A 20,798-nucleotide genomic window follows, 5' to 3' on the forward strand; every position below is an offset into this window, starting at 1 on the left:
TTTTGAGAGCAATGGAGGATATATATTTCATTCAACAGTCAACACCAACACAGCACAAAAAGAGAGTCTGGGCAGGGCATATGACTAAAATTTGCTTATGCATGCTTTAATACATGAAAATTGACTCAAGGAGAAAATATTGTGAATGAATATCTTAAATTTGTGTGTATACCATTACATGTAGAATTTTCTATCTTATCAATTGTTAAAAAGTTGACCTCGCTTAAAAATGTTTTTGTCTCCATCCCTGCTAAAGCATTTTTGTTTCTTACAAATATCTTCTCGACGTGGCAACGGTCTATTGGCGATGAGTAACAAAAATAAAAAGTACATATTTAAAACATAGAGAGGAGTCACATTCTTCTAGACTCATAGTCCAAGAACATTGTGACCACTAACTGTTCGATGTTAATTCATCAGTAGGTGATTGTGGTGAGAGATTTTTCAGTGTAATCGGTGCACAAAGTGGTACATCACGTGTCACTATACAAATGGTGGGATATGTATGCTAAAAAGTTAATAACTTAAAAAATAAAATTTTCCACCACTTCTATTAAAACACGTGGTGTACCACTTCTATTCCCGTCACAACTAAAAATTTCTCATGATTGTGGAGACATAATTTAACCACTTCCAATAAGAGAAGGACACGTGAACTGTATACTCGCTATGACAGTTTTACACTTGATGTCGTGAGCAAACCACAAATCACTCCCAATAACGTGGCACCTGTCTGCCCTCCATGAGGGATCGTGGCACCTGTCTGCCAAGTGAGTATTAGGCCTTTGGCCATCAACGTATCAAAGGTGCTTCAGGCTCATGATATTCCTACCACCAATCCAAACTCAATCCAATGGGGATAGAAAGTGGACTCTTCGGAGTCTCCCCTTTGGTGTCCAGCGCGCATGTGTTCTTACTAACAAGGACCTTCAAAACTACTAGTTGGCAGGACTACATAGACTAGCTTGCTCCATCACGACCAAAAAGTTAATGTCTGCCTAGTATGGCTTGCAACCTCCTTGCCTGGCTACCTACCATGGTTAGATCTATAAGTAGCCAAGTCAAACAGGAAAACGATCATCGCCACTTAATACCCAAAACTCTCTCTAGTTTATAGTTTTTTCCCAAACTATCTTTCTGACTTAAGCATAAGAGGTCCCTTGCCGAACACCCTCCCATATTTCTTGGTGTTCGTCAATCAGGCTAACAGTGTTTGTTATTTTGCAGGTTTGATTTCATCAGTTTAGCCTTGTACAAAATTTGCATCCAGAGTGGTTACTTAACTTTTGTTCTTATACATTTTTCTTTATGGCTAAACTAAGATCGAATTATGAGTGACCATCACTGTTCTAAATCACCGCCTAGAGCCACTTGGACTGTGCTGATTAATCTCCAGGCCTTTGAAAATTAAGAAAGGTGACGAGACTTGCCAAGGCGGGTTGTCATGCCCCGGACCTAAGGTTGATGGAAAAACCAGAATTCGGTGCGCAAGCTAAAAAATAAAAATAAAATAAAGAGAAACTATAGAAACTGAAACGAGGTGAGAAATAAAATTACTCTTATAAAAGAATCAAGAATTATTTGCGAGGCTAAAAATAAATAAATACAAATTCTAACATTACATCTAATTCAATCTCATTTCGTCTATCATTTTGATCACTTAGTTTGTACACCTACATAACAATAGAGAGACGAGCTTCAAAAGATCAGTAGGGACATAATTTTACCACAGTAAATTGACAAATCTTAAATTAAGTGTCATGGCATCGTATAGTCAATTATCATTTCATCATTAATTACAATGCAGAATGCAATGCAGAATCTTCGTCTATACCCGTTAATTCGTATAACTAAACACCAAGACCTCGTACATCCATTCCGTACTTATACCACTTGGTCCCGAGCAACTAATTATACGAACTAACCCCACAACTCAATCATCCCAATTTCGCCTTTTGTTAGTCGTCTTGTCAAATCCTTCGTCGCCAATCCCAAACTAAGAGTAATTGCACAAAAGATGCTTTCCAACTATCCTCATTTTCAAATTTCTAATCTCAACACTCAAGTTCCAACTAGATCTAAACAACATGAGTGATGCACAAATAATGTCATTTCATCTTTCACATGTGTCATAGTATATTCTTAACGAATAGCACTTCATCAATAATTCCATAACTAATAATAAGTAAACACTCAAGAGAAGCATTTATCCAAGTAGCACCACATCACATTAATCAACTAGTAAGATCAACAACAATAATATAACACTTCACTAAGGTTAATAGGGAACTTTAGCGAAAAGCTCCGGTTAATGAAAAATCACATTTTTACACTAAAAAGTCAATCATGGTACTATTCACTTTATCCTTTATTTTGTCTTTATCATTAAAACTCAAAATTTTCAAGTCCTTTTCATTAGTTTTCCTAATTTAATAAAGCCAATCTTCATAAAAATTTATCGTACTTCCCCTACCTGAATTCCAGAGCTAAAGCACAGCTCCAAGCTATTATCACAAGAGTCCAACACCTTAATAAAATCTTATTCACAAGTATAAGCAAGTCACTAAATGCACAACCACAACTTTATATCACGATTACATCAATTATTTGATTAAGTTGGATTTAAAATGTGTTTTAATAATGTTGTGCAATGTGCATGCATGGGATTCAGGGGATTAATAACATCTAGTCTAATTTGATTTTTGTATCTGTGATTCTATGTTCATTACCTATTATTCTTAATTTGGGGTCTGAATTAATGATGTTGAGCTTTGCCCCTGTATTTGGTACTGGGTTATGCCGGTAAATAGCATTAACTGTGTGATTTTTTTGTGTGAGTAAATTTGGAATGGGGAAAATTAGCTTAGATCTTTGACTGAATCATTGCATAAGTTGTTTCATCTTTCCCATTTGAATTTTTTCGTTAGCTGATTCCAATCGTTGCTATGGGAATTCATGGCAAGTCACAGACCACCATATAAAATGGATTGCAATCGCTCCTCCAGTCTTTAAAAGGAACCTAAGATTCACTTCTGCTTCACTGGATATAAACTAGATGTCGTTGAATTGCCAATGGATTCCGTGTTAGCTGGTTATATTGTTTCTCTCGGGAATATGGGGTTCGAAGCACTAGCTTTTCCCATATTTCATTCCATTGTAGAACGCTATGCAACATTTTATACTAATTTTTTCTGTTGCTATCTTTCCATCGTGTAGATATTCGCACCTTTTTGGTTAACAGACATTGGAGTTCCTTGTATGGTTAGCTGAGAGCCTCAGAACATAGTGAATCCTAGGTCTCTGCATTATTGGTTTTAGTCGTTAGCTGGTTAACCAAACGAAATGAATGAGTGTATAAAAATTATGCCTTATTTCTTTTCATCTGTTTTCATCTGCACTGATTGACGCATTGAAATATTTTGATTTGACCTTTTTGCGTCAAGGCATGCAGTCCAGATTATCGAGGAAGCTGAGGAATTTAAGCGGGCCTTCTATGAGAAACGGAAGCTCAGTTGTGAAACCAACAAAGCTCACAACAGAGAAAGGGAGAAGGTAGTAATTCTCCCATCATCTTCTACCTCTTTAGTAATCCTAATTCTATTACCCTCCCACCCTCTCCCTTGCTCGCTTGTACATGCATGCATTCTGCAATCACCATCAGTGCTTCATATGTGAGACATGAATTTGACCTTCTGTGCCTCTGTACGTGGCCAACCGAGAGAAGTTCCACAAAGAAGCTGACAGACATTACTGGAAAGTAACAGCGGAGCTGATTCCTCATGAGGTGCCTAATATTGAGAATAAGAGAGGGAAGAAATATCCTGACAAGTAACAACCATTAAAATTGAATATGCCATCTGTCACTCAATTTCATGGATATTCGGATGCTGATTGGGCAGCTGATATTAACCTAAAGCGTTCAATTACTGATATGTAGTTTTCATTTGTGATAATCCCATACCTTGGCAATCAAAGAAACAGCCCTCAGTATCAAGAAGCTCAACTGAGGCTGAGTATAATGAGCTAACTGCACTGCTGATATATGTTGGATTCACAATATTCTCAGAGATTTACATGAATTTTTAGACTGTCCACCTTCACTACATTGTGACAATATCTCTGCATTAGCATTGAGTACAAATCCTGTCTTCCATTCTAGGATTAAACATATGGATACAATTCATCATTTTGTCCGAGAACGATTGCAGAAGAAGGATGTTACAGTTCATTACATTCCTACGGAAAACAAGATAGCTGATGTGCTCACAAAAGGTTTACAGAGTCGAGTCTTCATTAAACACTACTGCAATCTCAGACCTGGACATCCTCGCTGAGATTGAGGGAGAGTAACAACCATTAAAACTGAATATGCCATCTGTCACTCTCTCATTTGTTGAACTATAAGCCATGAGCTGATTAGTATTTGAGAATAATCCTGTTTTTAATTGTGTATTCACTTGTGCTTAGAAATTGCCAAGTGTAAGATCTAAATATGTAAAGCCATGAGTGCCATGTGTGATGATCCTAGCTATTGCTAGATGAGTGGCTGTGATCGTTTTATCTAAAAGGAAAAGATCCAGCTAAGCATTGTTAACAGAATTATTCCTTTTGCACGATTGTGAGTGCAGAGAGAAAAATATACTTTTACAGAAAAGAAGAAAGCTTCCTCTGTGACTTGCAGAGAGGATAGCAATCATTTTACATTCACAGTGCCTTCTTTTCTTCTTCTTCCATTCATACAAAACACTAACATGGCCTCAGAGCCTAGTTGGATTTAACAATCTGGGCGTAAATCTGTGAAGCTATCGAGCTCAATCGGAGCTCCCCTGAAATTCTGTGAAGGTTGTCGATTCAGATCAAAATCATGTCTGGATCTGGAGGCTCGGAAGTGAAGACTCCAATCTTCTCCGGTGAGAACTACGAGTTCTGGAGAATCAAAATGGTTACAATCTTCAAATCTCTCGGGTTATGGAACCTGGTAGAAAAGGGAGTGTCAACACCTGACTCGAAGACGAAGAAGAAGGAAGCTGAAGGGTCATCGGAAGTCGATCGCGATGATGAAATGATGACCGTGCTAATGAGAGATGCAAAGGCTCTGGGAATCATACAAAACGCAGTCTCTGATCAGATTTTTCCTCGGATTGCAAACGCAGACTCAGCCAAGATGGCATAGGATCTACTGTATGGAGAATATCATGGAGGTGATCAGGTTAGATCTGTAAAACTTCAGAATCTTAGAAGAGAATTTGAGTATGCTAGAATGCGAGATGATGAATCCCTATCTAGTTATCTTACAAGATTGAATGATTTAATTAATCAGATGAGAACATTTGGTGAATCTCTTTCTAATGAGAGACTTGTGCAGAAGGTTCTAATTAGTCTAAGTAAACCTTATGATTCCATCTGTTTAGTTATAGAAAACACCAAGTGTCTAGAGTCTGTTGAGCTGCAAAAAGTGGTTGCCATTCTGAAGAGTCAAGAGCAACGATTTGACTTGCATAATGTTGATACCACTGAGAAGGCTTTTGCATCATTCTCAGTGAGTCCAAAGGGGCAAAATAGAAGTGGAGTCCAATCTGGCTCATCAAAATTCCAAAAGAATTGGAATGCTAAGGGAAAGAAATGGGATTCGAAATCTCGATTCCAACAGAAACCTTTCACTAGTCCTGCACCAAATTCATATCAGTCACAGTCAATGAGTCAAGAGACTGTCAAACCACTGTGTAGAGTGTGTTCTAAGTATCATTTTGGTGAATGTCGATATAAGGGGAAGCCTAAGTGTTATAATTGTGATAGGTTTGGTCATTGGGCTAGAGAATGCACTGTAGGGAAGAGTGTACAAAAGGCAAATTCTGCAAATCAGGTGGAAGTGACAGGGAATCTGTTCTATGCTAATAGTGCAATCTCAGAGAAAAATGTCAATGGAAATTGGTACATTGACAGTGGTTGTAGTAATCACATGACAGGGAATGCTGATCTCCTTGTCGATATAAGAACAAATGTTGCTGGAAAGGTGCAAATGCCTACTGGGGTGTTAGTAGATGTTGCTGGAATGGGTTCATTGGAAATTGATACTAACAAAGGGAAGAAGTACATCAGAGAGGTTATGCACTTGCCAGGATTGAAGGAGAATTTGTTGAGTGTAGGTCAAATGGATGAGCATGGATAATATCTAGTGTTTGGAGGAGATTTGTGTAGTGTATTTGATGGACCTTCACTTGACAATCTTGTCATCAAGGTCAAGAAGAAAGAAAATCGTTGCTATCCTCTTTCCCTGTTGCCTGACAATCAGTTGGTTCTGAAAGCAAGCATAGAATACTCTACTCGGACTTGGCACAGAAGACTAGGTCATTTGAACTTCAGAGGGTTGCAACAACTCAGTGAGAAAAATATGGTGCATGGTCTTCCATATCTAGAAGAAATCAAAGATGTATGTCAAGGATGTCAGTTTGGAAAGCAACATAGAGACTGGTTTCCAAAGAAACAATCCTGGAGGGCAAACTGTCCCCTGGAACTTATCCATGTTGATCTGTGTGGTCCTATGCAGAATCCATCCCTGGCTGGAAACAAATATTTCATGCTATTCATTGATGATTGTACAAGGATGATTTGGGTGTACTTTCTCAGATACAAATCTGATGCATTCAATTATTTCAAAAAATTCAAGTCAATGGTGGAGCTGCAAAGTGGTTTCAAAATTAAAAGTCTAAGGAGTGACAGGGGTGGGGAATTCCTATCTTCTGAGTTTACTAAATTCTGTGAAACTGAAGGCATTCAAAGGCAACTCACCATGGCTTATACTCCTCAACAGAATGGAGTGGTGGAGAGAAAAAATCGAACTGTGGTTGAAATGGCAAAGACTATGCTTCATGATAGAGGTATGCCATATGTTCTTTGGGCTGAAGCTGTACACACAGCTGTATATATTCTAAATAGGTGTCCTACGAAGGCACTTGGAAATACAACTCCTTTTGAAGCCTATAGTGGCAGAAAACCAGGTCTTGCACATCTCAAGATTTTTGGTTCCCTGTGCTATGTTCATATACCTACTGAGACAAGACAGAAGCTAGATGCTAAAAGTGTTAAAGGCGTATTTGTGGGTTATGCTACATGTGAGAAGGGATATAGAATATTTGATCCATGTACTAACAAGTTAATCTTGTCAAGAGATGTGGTTTTTGATGAATCTATGACCTGGAATTGGAAAGAAAGTTCACAAAGTTCAGCTGCTGCAACTTACATTCAGGATCAACCTGAGAATGTAGTTGGTGTGAATTCATATGAGATGAGTGTGATTGAAGGAAGTTCTCACATTTCTAGTTCTTCTTTTCATACACAAGAACAAGTAAGTTGCACTCCTGAAATTGGAAAGCTGTCAGAAACTTATGACCACACACCTCTGAAATGGAGAAATCTTGATGATATTTTTGCTCAATGTAATCTGTGTGTTATGGAGCCTGAAAGATATGCAGATGCAGCTCAAGATGAATCATGGTTAAAAGCAATGCAGGATGAGTTGACTATGATTGAGAAGAATGGTACATGGGAATTAGTAGATAGACCAACAATGCAGCCTGTCATTGGGGTTAAATGGGTCTATAAAACTAAATTGAATCTGGATGGCACAGTCTTGAAAAATAAGGCAAGGTTGGTTGCCAAAGGTTATGCTCAGAAACCTGGTTTTGACTATAACGAAACCTATGCTCCAGTGGCTAGACTGGACACTATCAGAACTCTCATTGCATTAGCTGCCCAAAAGAGCTGGAGATTGTACCAACTCGATGTTAAATCGGCTTTCCTGAATGGTGTACTGCAGGAAGAAGTATATGTAGATCAACCAGAAGGATTCACAGTGCAAGGCAAGGAAGATAAAGTGTATAGGCTTCATAAAGCTCTCTATGGACTGAAACAGGCACCTCGAGCCTGGTATGGAGAAATTGATGCATATTTCTCCCAGTGTGGTTTTCAAAGAAGTCTTAGTGAACCAACATTATATATCAAGTCAAGGGGAGAAAAGGATATTATAATTGTGTCTATCTATGTAGATGATATTGTCTACACAGGTAGCAGCAATGAAATGTTGGACGAATTCAAAGAGGATATGATGATGAAATATGAGATGACTGATCTGGGTCTACTCCATCATTTTCTGGGAATGGGTGTCATTCAAACTAATTCCAGCATTTTTATTCATCAAAAGAAGTATGCCTCTTCTTTGTTGAATAAATTTGGGTTGAATGAATGCAAGCCTGTGTCTACACCACTGATTTCAGCTGAAAAACTCAGTAAGAATGATGGAAGTGGTCCAGCAAATGAAGAACAGTACAGAAAGATTGTGGGGAGCTTACTGTATCTTACAGCTACAAGACCTGACATAATGTATGCAGCAAGTTTACTTGCCAGGTTTATGCATTCTCCCACAAACAAACACTATGGAACTGCCAAAAGGGTGCTCAGATACATTAAGGGCACATTACACTATGGTCTGGAGTATGTGAAAGGTACAAACTCTATGGTGATTGGCTTCTGTGACAGTGACTGGGGAGAATCAGTGGATGATAGCAAGAGCACTTCAGGATATGCCTTCTCTTTTGGCAGTGGGATTTTCTCTTGGGCATCAGTTAAACAAACATGTGTAGCACTTTCAACTGCTGAGGCAGAATACATCAGTGCTTCAGAGGCAACTGCACAAGCAATCTGGCTGAGGTTCGTACTGGAAGACTTTGGGGAACTTCAAACTGAAGCCACTCCATTACAGTGTGACAACACATCTGCAATTGCTATCACAAAGAATCCAGTGTTTCACCAGAAGACTAAACATATTGATCGAAGATATCATTTTATCAAAGATGCTCTGCAAGAAGGAATCATTGATCTAGTTTACTGTCCTACAAAAGAGCAGTTAGCCGATATCTTCACAAAACCACTGGCAAAGGATCGATTCAGCTATCTCAGAGGTTTGCTTGGAGTCAAATCAGCTCAAAGCTTAAAGGGGAGTGTTGAACTATAAGCCATGAGCTGATTAGTATTTGAGAATAATCCTGTTTTTAATTGTGTATTCACTTGTGCTTAGAAATTGCCAAGTGTAAGATCTAAATATGTAAGGCCATGAGTGCCATGTGTGATGATCCTAGCTATTGCTAGATGAGTGGCTGTGATCGTTTTATCTAGAAGGAAAAGATCCAGCTAAGCATTGTTAACAGAATTATTCCTTTTGCACGATTGTGAGTGCAGAGAGAAAAATATACTTTTACAGAAAAGAAGAAAGCTTCCTCTGTGACTTGCAGAGAGGATAGCAATCATTTTACATTCACAGTGCCTTCTTTTCTTCTTCTTCCATTCATACAAAACACTAACATCATTGGGTTAGTTAGAATTGTTGGTTGTGTAATGAGTTAGTTAGATTTGTGATGAGGTGTACTGCCACATTAGCCTAGGTTGTTACCATTAGCTGTACATATATACCCCTTGTAATGATTCATTTCTCAATCGATGAAATAGTTCAGATTTTCTCTCTCTCTTCGCATTCTCTCTCTAAAATCCTCTTTGATCTTTCTCTGTAATTTCTTAGTTGTTCATCAATGGCAGTATATCAGTACTGTTACTAAGAAGAAGCCTTCAATCATTGTCATCCAGGGCCCAAAACCTGGTAAACCGACTTCAAGGATGCGACAGATTTTCCTGAAGCTGAAACAAAATCCTCCGCCACACATGATGCCGCCCTCACCTGCCAAAGATGGCAAGGATGCAATTGGAGGAAAAGATGAAAAGGATGCAAAGGATTCAAACGATGGAAAGGATGCAAAAGATGCAAAGGGAGGGAAGGACGCAAAGGATGCCAAGGAGGGAAGGACGCAAAGGATGCCAAGGAGGGAGGAAAGGATGCAAAGGAAGGAAAAGCAAGGAAAGGATGCAAAGGAAGGAAAAGGAAGGAAAGGATGCGAAGAATGGAAAAATTAATTCACCAACTGCGGCTGGAGCTGCAGCTGCAAGCGCACCTGTTTCACCTGCCAAAGATGTTACTACGAATCCTACTCCCGACTCATTAAAACCTAAGGCTCCTGCTGAACCAGAGGGTGAGCAACATTCAGAAACCTCGTCAACTCCTGCGGAGTAACGACCCTTCATATTTTTTTATTCTTTACATTATCTTTGAGTCCAGTGCATAAAAATTTACTAGGAAGAATAAATACAATCATTTGTCCACTATCCAAAGTGTGCAGCATGGAATGGACAGCTTGCAGAGAATTTTTTTCCTAACTTGCTCTAGGGTTTTGTAGTCTTAGCTTTGTAAGCAAAACCACCTATGTCGAATTCTATGTTTTCACACATTTTTTAGCCTTTTGAAATTACACATGCTCTTATTGACGCCCAATTTATGGAGTAAGAACCAATTATGCCCTTACAATATTACTAATTGTCAAACTATTTAAATTCCCAAAACATGAAGTGTTGAATGATGATAAAAAAATACCAAATAATTCTACAAATTATCCAAAAGTTGAAAACGAGAAATGGTAAGATAATTTCAAACTGTATATGACTGTCACACATAATAATCAATTACATCATTGCTTTATTAAATATGGAAAATAACCAAATATACAAACTAAAAAGATTTTGATTATTTCATAAATTTGCCTGCAGTCGCGCAAGTCTTGTTCAGTTTTAAGTCCTTGGGCAAACATTGACCGATTAGAAGGTTACTATTTCGGCTTGTAGTAGGCGAGAACACTATATATGGTCTGTATAGCGGTAAGAATGAGAACAATGATGACCGCATTTGAAGTTGACCAGATTGATGATGATAGTTAATCCCTTTTGATCCTTGCAAGCCAATGCCTTAGCCAACGACGCTGATTATATTGATTCACATCCCAGGTGACAACAGAGTAAAAGAAGGAGATGCATTCAGTGTCATTGCAAAGCCTATTGAACAAACTAACAGTGTCCTCCTAGCTCAACTCGGTTCCTATAATTTCTTTCTGAAAGAGAGAGTCTAAATCTTTGGTAGACTTGATAAAGTTAGCGAACATAACTTGGCATAAGACAAAAGGGGACATCCCTGGTGCCCCAGTGAAGACTGTTCGTAGGTTATGAGGTTTCTGAAGACAGATTCTGTGTTGAATCGAATTCTCATACATGGAATTTCCATCACACCATTTTCCCTGTTGAAGGTTATGTTCAACAGATTCCGCCCGTATACAGGTTGAAATTTGACTCCAATTTCCTTAAGATGTGTTACTGAGGGGATAGGAACCCAATAGTCAAACTGCATCTTAATCCACGGTGATGATCCAACAAGCAAGTCTCTCACATTGTCAAGTAAATGTCTGATTTGCCTTGTCTCCGTGGGCTTATCAATAGGCATCCTGAGGCAAAATAAGTCCCAAGTAACATTGGAACAGAAGTCGCTAATATGTTGATACATATCTCTTTCTTCTGATGTTCTTGTGAGGTTGAATAAACAGTGAGAACTTGCCACGGAAGCTGGTTTTCAAGAAGCAACAAGTCCTTTTCAACTGGCGACAACATATCTCTATATTGTGGTGATAGACGCAGAAGATGTTCATAATCTCCAGTCTGTATGTCTTTGCGGATAAGTTGTATAATAAAGCAACCATCGACCACCATCATTTCTACAAACTGATCGCTACTCAGATTATCAAATTTTTTGTCATAGCAGTTACGAAGAAACTCTTCTCTGTGATAGGGATTTTTAGGTACCTACATAAAGAGGTTAAAAATCACACAAAATACTTGTAAGAGTACAATGTTGTCGTAGTATAGCAGCTCAAGCAAGGTCGTTTTCCACAAGTATTGAATGAATAATTTATGTAAATAACAAATCTTAGTTAAGTATTTGAAAACAAAGTTTGGAAGAGGGTGATTTTATGACCTAAAATATTAAAAACGAATTTAATTAAAAACAGTTAAATAAATTGGGAAAGTAAAGAAAACAAAAGAAAATAGTTTTGAAAATCAATTTGAGCACTAGAGTTCCGCCGTCACCTTAACAATCCTACTTAATTCTTCCAATTACTTATGAATTACACATGCATATTTTGAAGGTTAGGTTTTTCTAAAGTATGCCCTACTTGGTACCTCCAACATAGAACGTATATCTAACAATCAACCCGTCTGTGGCCTCTAGATCGAATGTAAATATGCAAAATTCATTAACTTTTGTGAAATCCTTTTGAAAAACCATACAACCCTTAAGACGTGTCGTCCATCCTAAGAAGTTACATATATTAACCACAAGAAACCTTAGTCAATTCCAAGGATAACCCTCCGTCAAAATTGCATCAAATTACTTTTCTAAATATCCTAATGTTGGCCAATCATTAAGACAATTAGATAGTTTCAACATGGTGATTAATAATTCAAAACTTGCATGCATAATATCATAAGCAAATTGAAAAGAAACTACATATTCTTGCTAAGGCTTGTGGCCTCGTCCTAGCAAACAAAACTAGTTACGAACAATCATAAAATAAAATATTATTAAAAATATGGATAGAAAATATTAACAGTAGTGTAGAGAAGCACAGAAATGCAGAAAGAGAATAAGAGAGAGAGAGAGAGAGAGAAAGTAATTGATTACATTGATACTGAATTAATCTTTACAACTATGAGAATACAGTTTATATAGCCATCATGACTAACTTGCAGCCTAAGCTATTTAACTAACTAATTTTGGTAACAACTCTAACAACCTTTGGATATTGTCAACATCCCCCTTCAATCTCAACTGGGATTGCCCAGTTTGAGATTGAAGCAGACCATCCAGCAATCAACTTCTTACAATCACAGAAATCAACAAATACAACCTTCTTTGGCAATCGGCCTTCAATGAAGAAAGGGAACAAGAACTGCACTCCGGCAATCGGCCTTAATGGAGTTGCACACAATAACAACAAACAAAATTTTTCAAGAACGTTACTCCGGCTATCAGCCTTTAAGGAATAACACACAATATCTGAGACAGAACTTTTCACTCCGGCTATCGGCCTTATGGAGGAAACAAAATGCATTCAACACACTCTTGGCAATCGGCCTTTTTCGAGTGCACAAATCTGAACAAATCTGAAGTATACGGCTATCGGCCTTGACACTTCCAAAATTCCCAAGAAAATTCTCACTGAGACGTTATCACAAGCAGTTGATATGCTGGAAAGAAAATTAGTAATCTAAGACAAAACCTGAGAACTTGAACCTTGAAACCTAGAACACACTGTCCTTACTCCGAATCACTTGCAGACACTTCCTTATCCTTTTCTCTCCCTCTCTGTTCGCAGTTGTTGAAGCCCGGAGACGCAAAAATGGCGACGGGGTTGATACGAAGGGCCATACCTTTTGCAGCGTCGTCGGGATCGACGACGGCGGCGTCGTTTCGTTACGTCTACGTCCGGCTATGGCGTCGGAGGCCCAGGCCCAGCAGGTGGACCTCAAGGCCCGAGACAAAATGGACATCAAGACCTTCTCAATCTACCGGTGGAACCCGGACAACCTGAAGAAACCGGAGCTCAAGGAGTACGAGATTGACCTCAAGGAGTACGGGCCCATGGTACTCGAAGCCCTCATTAAGATCAAGAACGAGATGTACCCCACTCTCACCTTCCGGCGATCTTGCCGGGAAGGGATCTGCGGCTCCTGCTCCATGAACATCGACGGCTGCAATGGCCTGGCCTGCCTAACGAAGATAGCGCCGTCGGAGGCAGGCGCCTCGATGATCACACTGTTGCCGCACATGTTTGTGTTCAAAGACCTGGTGGTGGATATGACGAATTTCTATAACCAGTACAAGAGCATCGAGTCGTGGCTGAAGCGGAAGACCACGGCGGCGGAGTTGGATGGGAAGCAAAATTTGCAGTGAAACCCAGATGAAATCAAAGAAAACCTATGCGAAATCTCAGAGAAGTTTACATAAAAAGAAAGGAAGAAAGAGCTTTTGTATTACGAATAAGGAAATACGCGGAAACAAAAGAAAGTAATGAAGAAAGATAGAAGAGGAATCGACCACCAAGATCCATAGCGTGAGCCTTAGTGGCTCTGATACCATATTAACAGTAGTGTAGAGAAGCACAGAAATGCAGAAAGAGAATAAGAGAGAGAGAGAAAGTAATTGATTACATTGATACTGAATTAATCTTTACAACTATGAGAATACAGTTTATATAGCCATCATGACTAACTTGCAGCCTAAGCTATTTAACTAACTAATTTTGGTAACAACTCTAACAACCTTTGGATATTGTCAATAGAAAACACCTTGAAAATAACTTGAATCGTCAAAAGTAGTGCGTGCGTGCTCTCCCCTCTCTCTAATGGCTAAAAAGCCTTATTTATACTTCTACAAAATAAAATCCTACCTATAAAATGTCTTCTAAAAATTAGGAAACATAATAGAATAAGATAACTAGGAAATAAAAGGTTTTCTATATAAAGAGATTATATTCACACACCCCAAATTACTTCTCTCACACCTTTTAATTTTTTAATATTTTCTACACCACTAACACTTGATAGAAAAATATTAAAAAATTAAAAGGGTGTAGGAGAAGTAATTTGGGGTGTGTGAATATAAAAACTAAAATTCCAACTTCTCATAAAATTAGTCTTTTGACTGACCAAATCAACTCTGATTTAGTCCCAAAAGGTCTCTTTTGAAAGCTTGAGATGTCCCCTACAAATCCTTCAAAGGAATCTTCCTCAAAATATGCCATCTTGACTTCTAAAATACCCAAAACGTCCAGAAACGTCAATATGAGAAAGCTGCCCGCTGGACCTTAATTTTATCGCCACGGTCAAATGGTTTGATAGAAAAATCTGAAACTTTGACATGATCATCTTGAAAGGTACATGAACATCCTCCAATTAGAATTACTCCAAAATTCATCCGTTTGATCACTTTTTTCTCTAGAGGAAGAGGAATGTCCTACATTGAAAATATGTAACAAAGTATCAAAATTCTACCAAAATAATTAATAAATTAATACTAAGATTATGGTAAAATATATGGTATAATATGGACTCATCACTCTCCTTCTAATCTCTTTGACAAACTTCACCAAACTGGTGTCCGGAGTTGGCTTGCAATCGAGGTGGCATTCCAAATTCCATAGCTTCATTTGTTCCATGCCTTGTAACTTTTTTCCTCCGTGGTGATCCGGCCCAATTGAAACCACATGGGGGACAAAAGCATTTTCATTGTCCCTGACAAGTTTATTATCTGCTTCTGGAGATAAATGGGGAAGCTTTGTTCCGATCAAGGACGCTAATAATTCGTCTTTGTTTTCTTCGTTTCTACTCAAAGTTTGCTCACCCACAAGACTGGGGAAGCTTTGTTCCGATCAAGGACGCTAATAATTCGTCTTTGTTTTCTTCGTTTCTGCTCAAAGTTTGCTTACCCACAAGACTTACTTATCACTATCTCTCTCCCTCCTCTCTTATTTCAACCATGGAGTGATCACCTTTTGCATTGCTCTCATCAAATGAGTTTGTTGTTGTCAATTCTTTCCAAACTCCAAATGTGACTCACAACCTCTAGTATTATATAAAAAAAATTACAAATAATATCAATACATTAATTGAACTACCATTTTACTCCCCCTGAAACTAGTTTTATCTCACTTTGTCAATATATCAATACCTTAAACTGTTTTTGTCTCATTTACTCCCCCTGAAACTAGTTTTATCTCACTTTGCTCTTGCAATTGTCATTTCCGTCTCATTTAGTCTTAGTTCATCTTATTTTCGTCAAAAGATGTTAAATTGAAGGGTAGTATAGACATTTTATCTTTGCGTCCAACCTACTCGCCAAAACAGCTGTTCGAATTCTATTTTTAACAACTCTAACTAAAATTTTGAGCTTAACTTACAATAAAACGGTTTCTTTTCTCCAATTTTAGTCATAGACTAAACTCAAGGACTGGATTCACAATGCTAAATTCATTTCTCCTCTTTCACTTATTTCTAATTTGTTTCCCCATTTTTTCTTACCACAACATACATGAGGCATGGTAAATATGTGGTGATGAACAGACATTCCCACGTAAGTGCTAGGTCGCCAAGTATGAGGCTTGTCTATGCCCGTCTCAAAAGTGAAATGTCCATACTACTCTTTAATTTAATGTCTATTTGATGGAATTGACAAAAGAGGAGAAGACAAAAGAGGTGAACTGAGACTAAATGAGACGAAAATTGCAGTTTAAAGGGGTAAAGTGAGACAAAATTAGTTTTAAGGGGTAAAATAAGACTAACTGACAATTGCAGGGAGCAAATCAATTAATAAAACTAGATAGAGCAGAAATTTCAATCTAAAATTTGTAAGCAGCTGGTAGGAGAAGCTCACCTGCAGATGAGCAAACTTTGATGCAGCAGCTGGAGATTGTGTTATATGTTATATGTTATTGGAACCTTACATACATACATACATACATACATACATATATATATATATATTCTGAATGGAATTAAGAAACTTAAGAGGTCGAACAAGGAATTATACGTTTATACTTACCTTTCTCAAGTCTCTTTCCTTTGTTTTTATTCTATTGCTAATTTGTCCGAGTATAGTCAAAGTTTGAAATGCTTCTTTTAATTGCTTGCGATTTAACCTTAGAATATATTTCTGTCTTCTTTTTCTTTGTTAAGATGAATTGCAAAGACTTCTAAAGCTGGGAGCTTCTAGTCACACCCAGTGCTGCTCAACTCACCTAACAACACTTGAAAATATTCGTTTTCACCTTTAAAACTATTTAGAAAAATTAGAGAACCAAAAAATAAATTCAAGGTGCCATTGAAGAGATAGTCTATCTGGAAAGGTATGTAAAATTTCGTTCAGTTATTAGGTCGAGGCTGAACTTTAATCTTATGCATATATAACCCCTTTTTTGAGAGCAATGGAGGATTCATATTTCTACACCAATACAGTACAAACAGAGAGTATGGAGAGAGTATGGTAGGGCTTATGAACTAAAGTTCGCTTATGCATGGTTTAATGCATGAAAAATGACTCAAGGAGAAAATATTGTGAATGAATATCTTAAATTTGGGTGTATACTATTATATTTTGTTGTATTTTTTTTTTTTTCCCAAATGGAGAAAGATTAGGCGAGATTAGCTATTCAGCAATGGTGCGTGCAAAGCACCTACCCTCCTCTAGAGGGGTGAGGACCATTACACCCAGAAACCCCCTGCATGTCCCTTCTCCATCAATTTTATTAATAATAAATGAAAGTAAACGAAAATGATACATGCAGGGAGACTTTGCCAAGACCCACAAAGACAAAAAGATCAACAAAAATTGTAATAAGGACAAAACAAAAGGTTACGAGCATGAGTAAAGGCTACAAAATCTAGAATCATGGACCACTAGTAATAAGCATAACTATCTGCCCCAAAAGAAACTAATACATCTGCAACATGATTTCCTTCTTTGTAAATATGTGTACACATAAATCGCATGTGACAAAGTCGTTAGAGACAATTCTTCCAATCCACCATAAGAAATCACATGACCGCATCCGGTGCCTTAAGATGACAGTGAATAACCAACATGGAGTCGATTTCAATCCACAAGCTATACGTACGGCCTTGTTGAAAACAAGAATTTCTGCAGCAACTGAATTTACAAATTTGATGGAAATTGACTTGGTATTTGAGAAAACCACACCGGTGGGTGTACGGGGGTGGATGGCAACAATTCCGCCATTTAGGAAAGTAACACAGTTGACTACCACCATAGTTCGACTTCTGGTGAGGTAGGGAACAAAGCCCAACCAACCTTGAGGGCGGTGGAGCACCAGAGGTGACGGATCGAAGCCACCCATTTCAAGGGTTCCGACAGATTGAGGTGTTTTCGGGCCACTTCCCAGCCGAACTAGGCTTCGGCCCAGGTATAAAAGTTCTTTCCCTTATTGTGTTCTATAACCCTATCAAATTTGGTAATTTTTAGAGTTCGTCGGAATTTGGGGTTTCCGTTCGCCGGAAATCGCCACCCACGGTGGCGCATGGACAGTAAACCGATGTTGCTTTTTTTTTTTTTTTTTAATGCAAATTTTGATATTCCAATTACATGTTTGGTATCCATTTGATGTGTTTCGATTATTAACACGAATGTTGGATATTTTGGTTAATAAAATATTTTCGAAAATGAATTTAAAAAAAATGGTGAACTACGAATGGTTTGATCCCTTCGAAGGGTACGTTGTCACATCCTAGTCTCGGCACTGTCATAGCACGATATTGTCTGCTTTAGGCCACACCCTGACAATTTTGTTTCTGGGAACTCACAATTATGTTTCTTGCCTGAACTCGTTTAACTTTGGAGTTCTGATAGAACCTGAAGCCAATGAGTTCCCAAAAGGCCTCGTGCTATAGGGAGGGGAGCATGTACATATAAGGCACATCACCCCCTCTCTGTTGGTCGATGCGAGACGTTACATGCGTAGACAGTCTAACGAGCAGTTAGATGTAGCCATAAAATAAACGAGGTTAAATAATAGAGTTTTGACCTCTTGTCGGGAATTAGAGTGAAGAGAAGAAATTGGTTTAAATTAAAAATATAAACGTGTGTTTTTAGATAAGTAATTTTCATGGTAGACTTTTGTGAGTAATTAAGGAACTTTAATTAAAGAATAATGTGTAATGGTAGTAAATTAAACAAGAGTATTGAATTGGGCTTATCATTGGAATAATTTCCCAAAAATAAATATTTCAAGGGCGGGGTGTTACAAAAAGTTTCAAAACAAACCTGAACGCTAATTGAACCACTAGAGAGGGACGTAGAAAAAGCTCCAACAATCAAGACCAAAGACCCACAGTAGAAAAAAAAATCAAAAAAAAATCCAACAAAATCAATTGTTAAAAAGTTTCCCCCACTTAAAAATATATATTTAGGTTCGTCCCTGCTCTTAGCTAAAGCTTTTTTGCTTCTTGCAAATATCTTTATGGAGTTGGCAACACTCTATTGGCGAGGAGTAACAAAGTATATATTTAAAAGATAAAGATAGGAGTCTCGTTCTCCTAGACTCCATAGTCCAAGAAAATTAAGATCACTCACTGTTTGATGTTAATCCATCGGTATATGGTTAGAGCAACTCCACCCCATGTGGAATTCCCTAGGGGATAGTCCGATTAATCCCCTCCCCTTCCCCCAAAAACCCAGTCCACCCCTCTTAATTTACTAGGCTATAGGGCGAGCCCAGTTCCTCAGCCAGGCAATTATCCACTAACCCATTACCCAACTCATGTGGCGCCAGGTTGACGTTAGCAACAATTTTTAATTCAGTTTAATTTCCTCCATCTGTTCCCTCATTCTAACGGATTTCTCCCCCTGCGACGACCATCAAGAAGCCTGGAGAAAGTTTTGTGAACTCAACCTTTGAGAGGGAAGACGCCGAGCCCTTGTTGTCGAACCATCATCGTTATCGTCGAGCCGTCATCGTCACCCTCGAGAACCTAGCATCCACATCTCTAGCCTTCAACGGGCAAATTGGGGAAATTCCAGGAACAAATAAGAAGAAAGGGATCAGATGACTGCTCTTTGGGAAGGAGCAAGAGGAGTTGAGAGCCTGGGGAGAGTTTTACAAGAAAAAAGAAGAAGAAAGAAAAAAGAAAAAAAAAAAAAGAGAACATAGAAAATAAAATTAATAATAGAATATTATTAGGAAAGTGTTATTGGCACTCCAAAAATCACATTCTACACTCCTCACAAGTGTATTTTTCTTTCTTATTATAAAAAGTTTGGAGTGTAGAATGAGATTTTTGAAGTGCTAATAACAATTCCCTATTATTATTTTTATTAATTTTTAATTATCAATTGTCCGGACATTTATTTTATGGGGTGGAGATGCTCTTGGGAAATCACTATTCACTTAGGGCAATTGATGCGTTACGAATGTGACACACAAATTGAACCCTATTTATGACAATTGTAGTAATGATGTAAGTAAGGATCGTTCTAACCGGGGATTAACTAGGGGTGCTAAACACTTTAAACTGACTCAAATAAATAAACCTAACCTTTAAAACACTTAACTCACTTAAAAAAAACTCAAAACAAGTTCACAAGACTCAAAATAGGCTAAAAACACTCAAAATTGCCTAAAAACACAAACTGGGCAGTTTTGAGCCTAAACACAAACTTGGACGAAAATTGGTTCTAACTTGACTCAAAACTCTTAAAAACACAATCTAAGACATATTTGAACCAATTAGACACTCTAAGACAATTGGGGATTTGGTTTTGGATGAAAATCAAACAAACAAAACAATAATGTAAACTAGGCAAATTTGGACGAATTTGAGAGTGTTTGTGACTCCAAATACTTAAAAACACAAAATAAGACAGATTATAATGACTAAGACTTAACAAAATATGGGAGAATTGTGTTTGGACGAAATTAAATTAAATGGACAGATTGTAACGAAAACAGATTGTAAAACAATTTGTGATGAACCAATGGATGATGGAATAGCTAAGGGGTTCTTCTCCACACATGAAATATATGCAACGTAAATCAATTTCCAGTTATCAATTCAATAAGTTATGAACCTCGACACTCCAAGTTAATTAGGTCCGCTTAAATTAACCTTCAGATTTCCCTAGAATCATTGAATTGGATGAATATGCATCGCAAACAAATTATTCCTAACAAGTTCTCTATATATGAACAGCATGATAAAGACACAAGTTAGAATCATTACGTTCTTTGGAAATCATAAGCATCGACAAGGCATTTGTAACTATGAAAAGCATGATACTCTTGCCAGGAATCTACTTAACATGA

The 20,798-nt window shown here is 37.8% G+C and overlaps 2 pseudogenes; one reads left to right on the forward strand and one right to left on the reverse strand.

Moving 5' to 3' along the window:
* Window positions 1–10,706: 10,706 nt before the first annotated feature.
* LOC125469253 lies at window positions 10,707–17,837 on the reverse strand (annotated as a pseudogene).
* LOC125469310 lies at window positions 12,848–13,879 on the forward strand (annotated as a pseudogene).
* Window positions 17,838–20,798: the final 2,961 nt, after the last annotated feature.

This window comes from the organism of the source record quoted next, unplaced genomic scaffold (assembly GCF_019419815.1).
Source record: "Pyrus x bretschneideri cultivar Hongxiangsu unplaced genomic scaffold, Pyrus_bretschneideri_v1 Contig41, whole genome shotgun sequence".
NCBI lineage: Eukaryota > Viridiplantae > Streptophyta > Magnoliopsida > Rosales > Rosaceae > Pyrus > Pyrus x bretschneideri.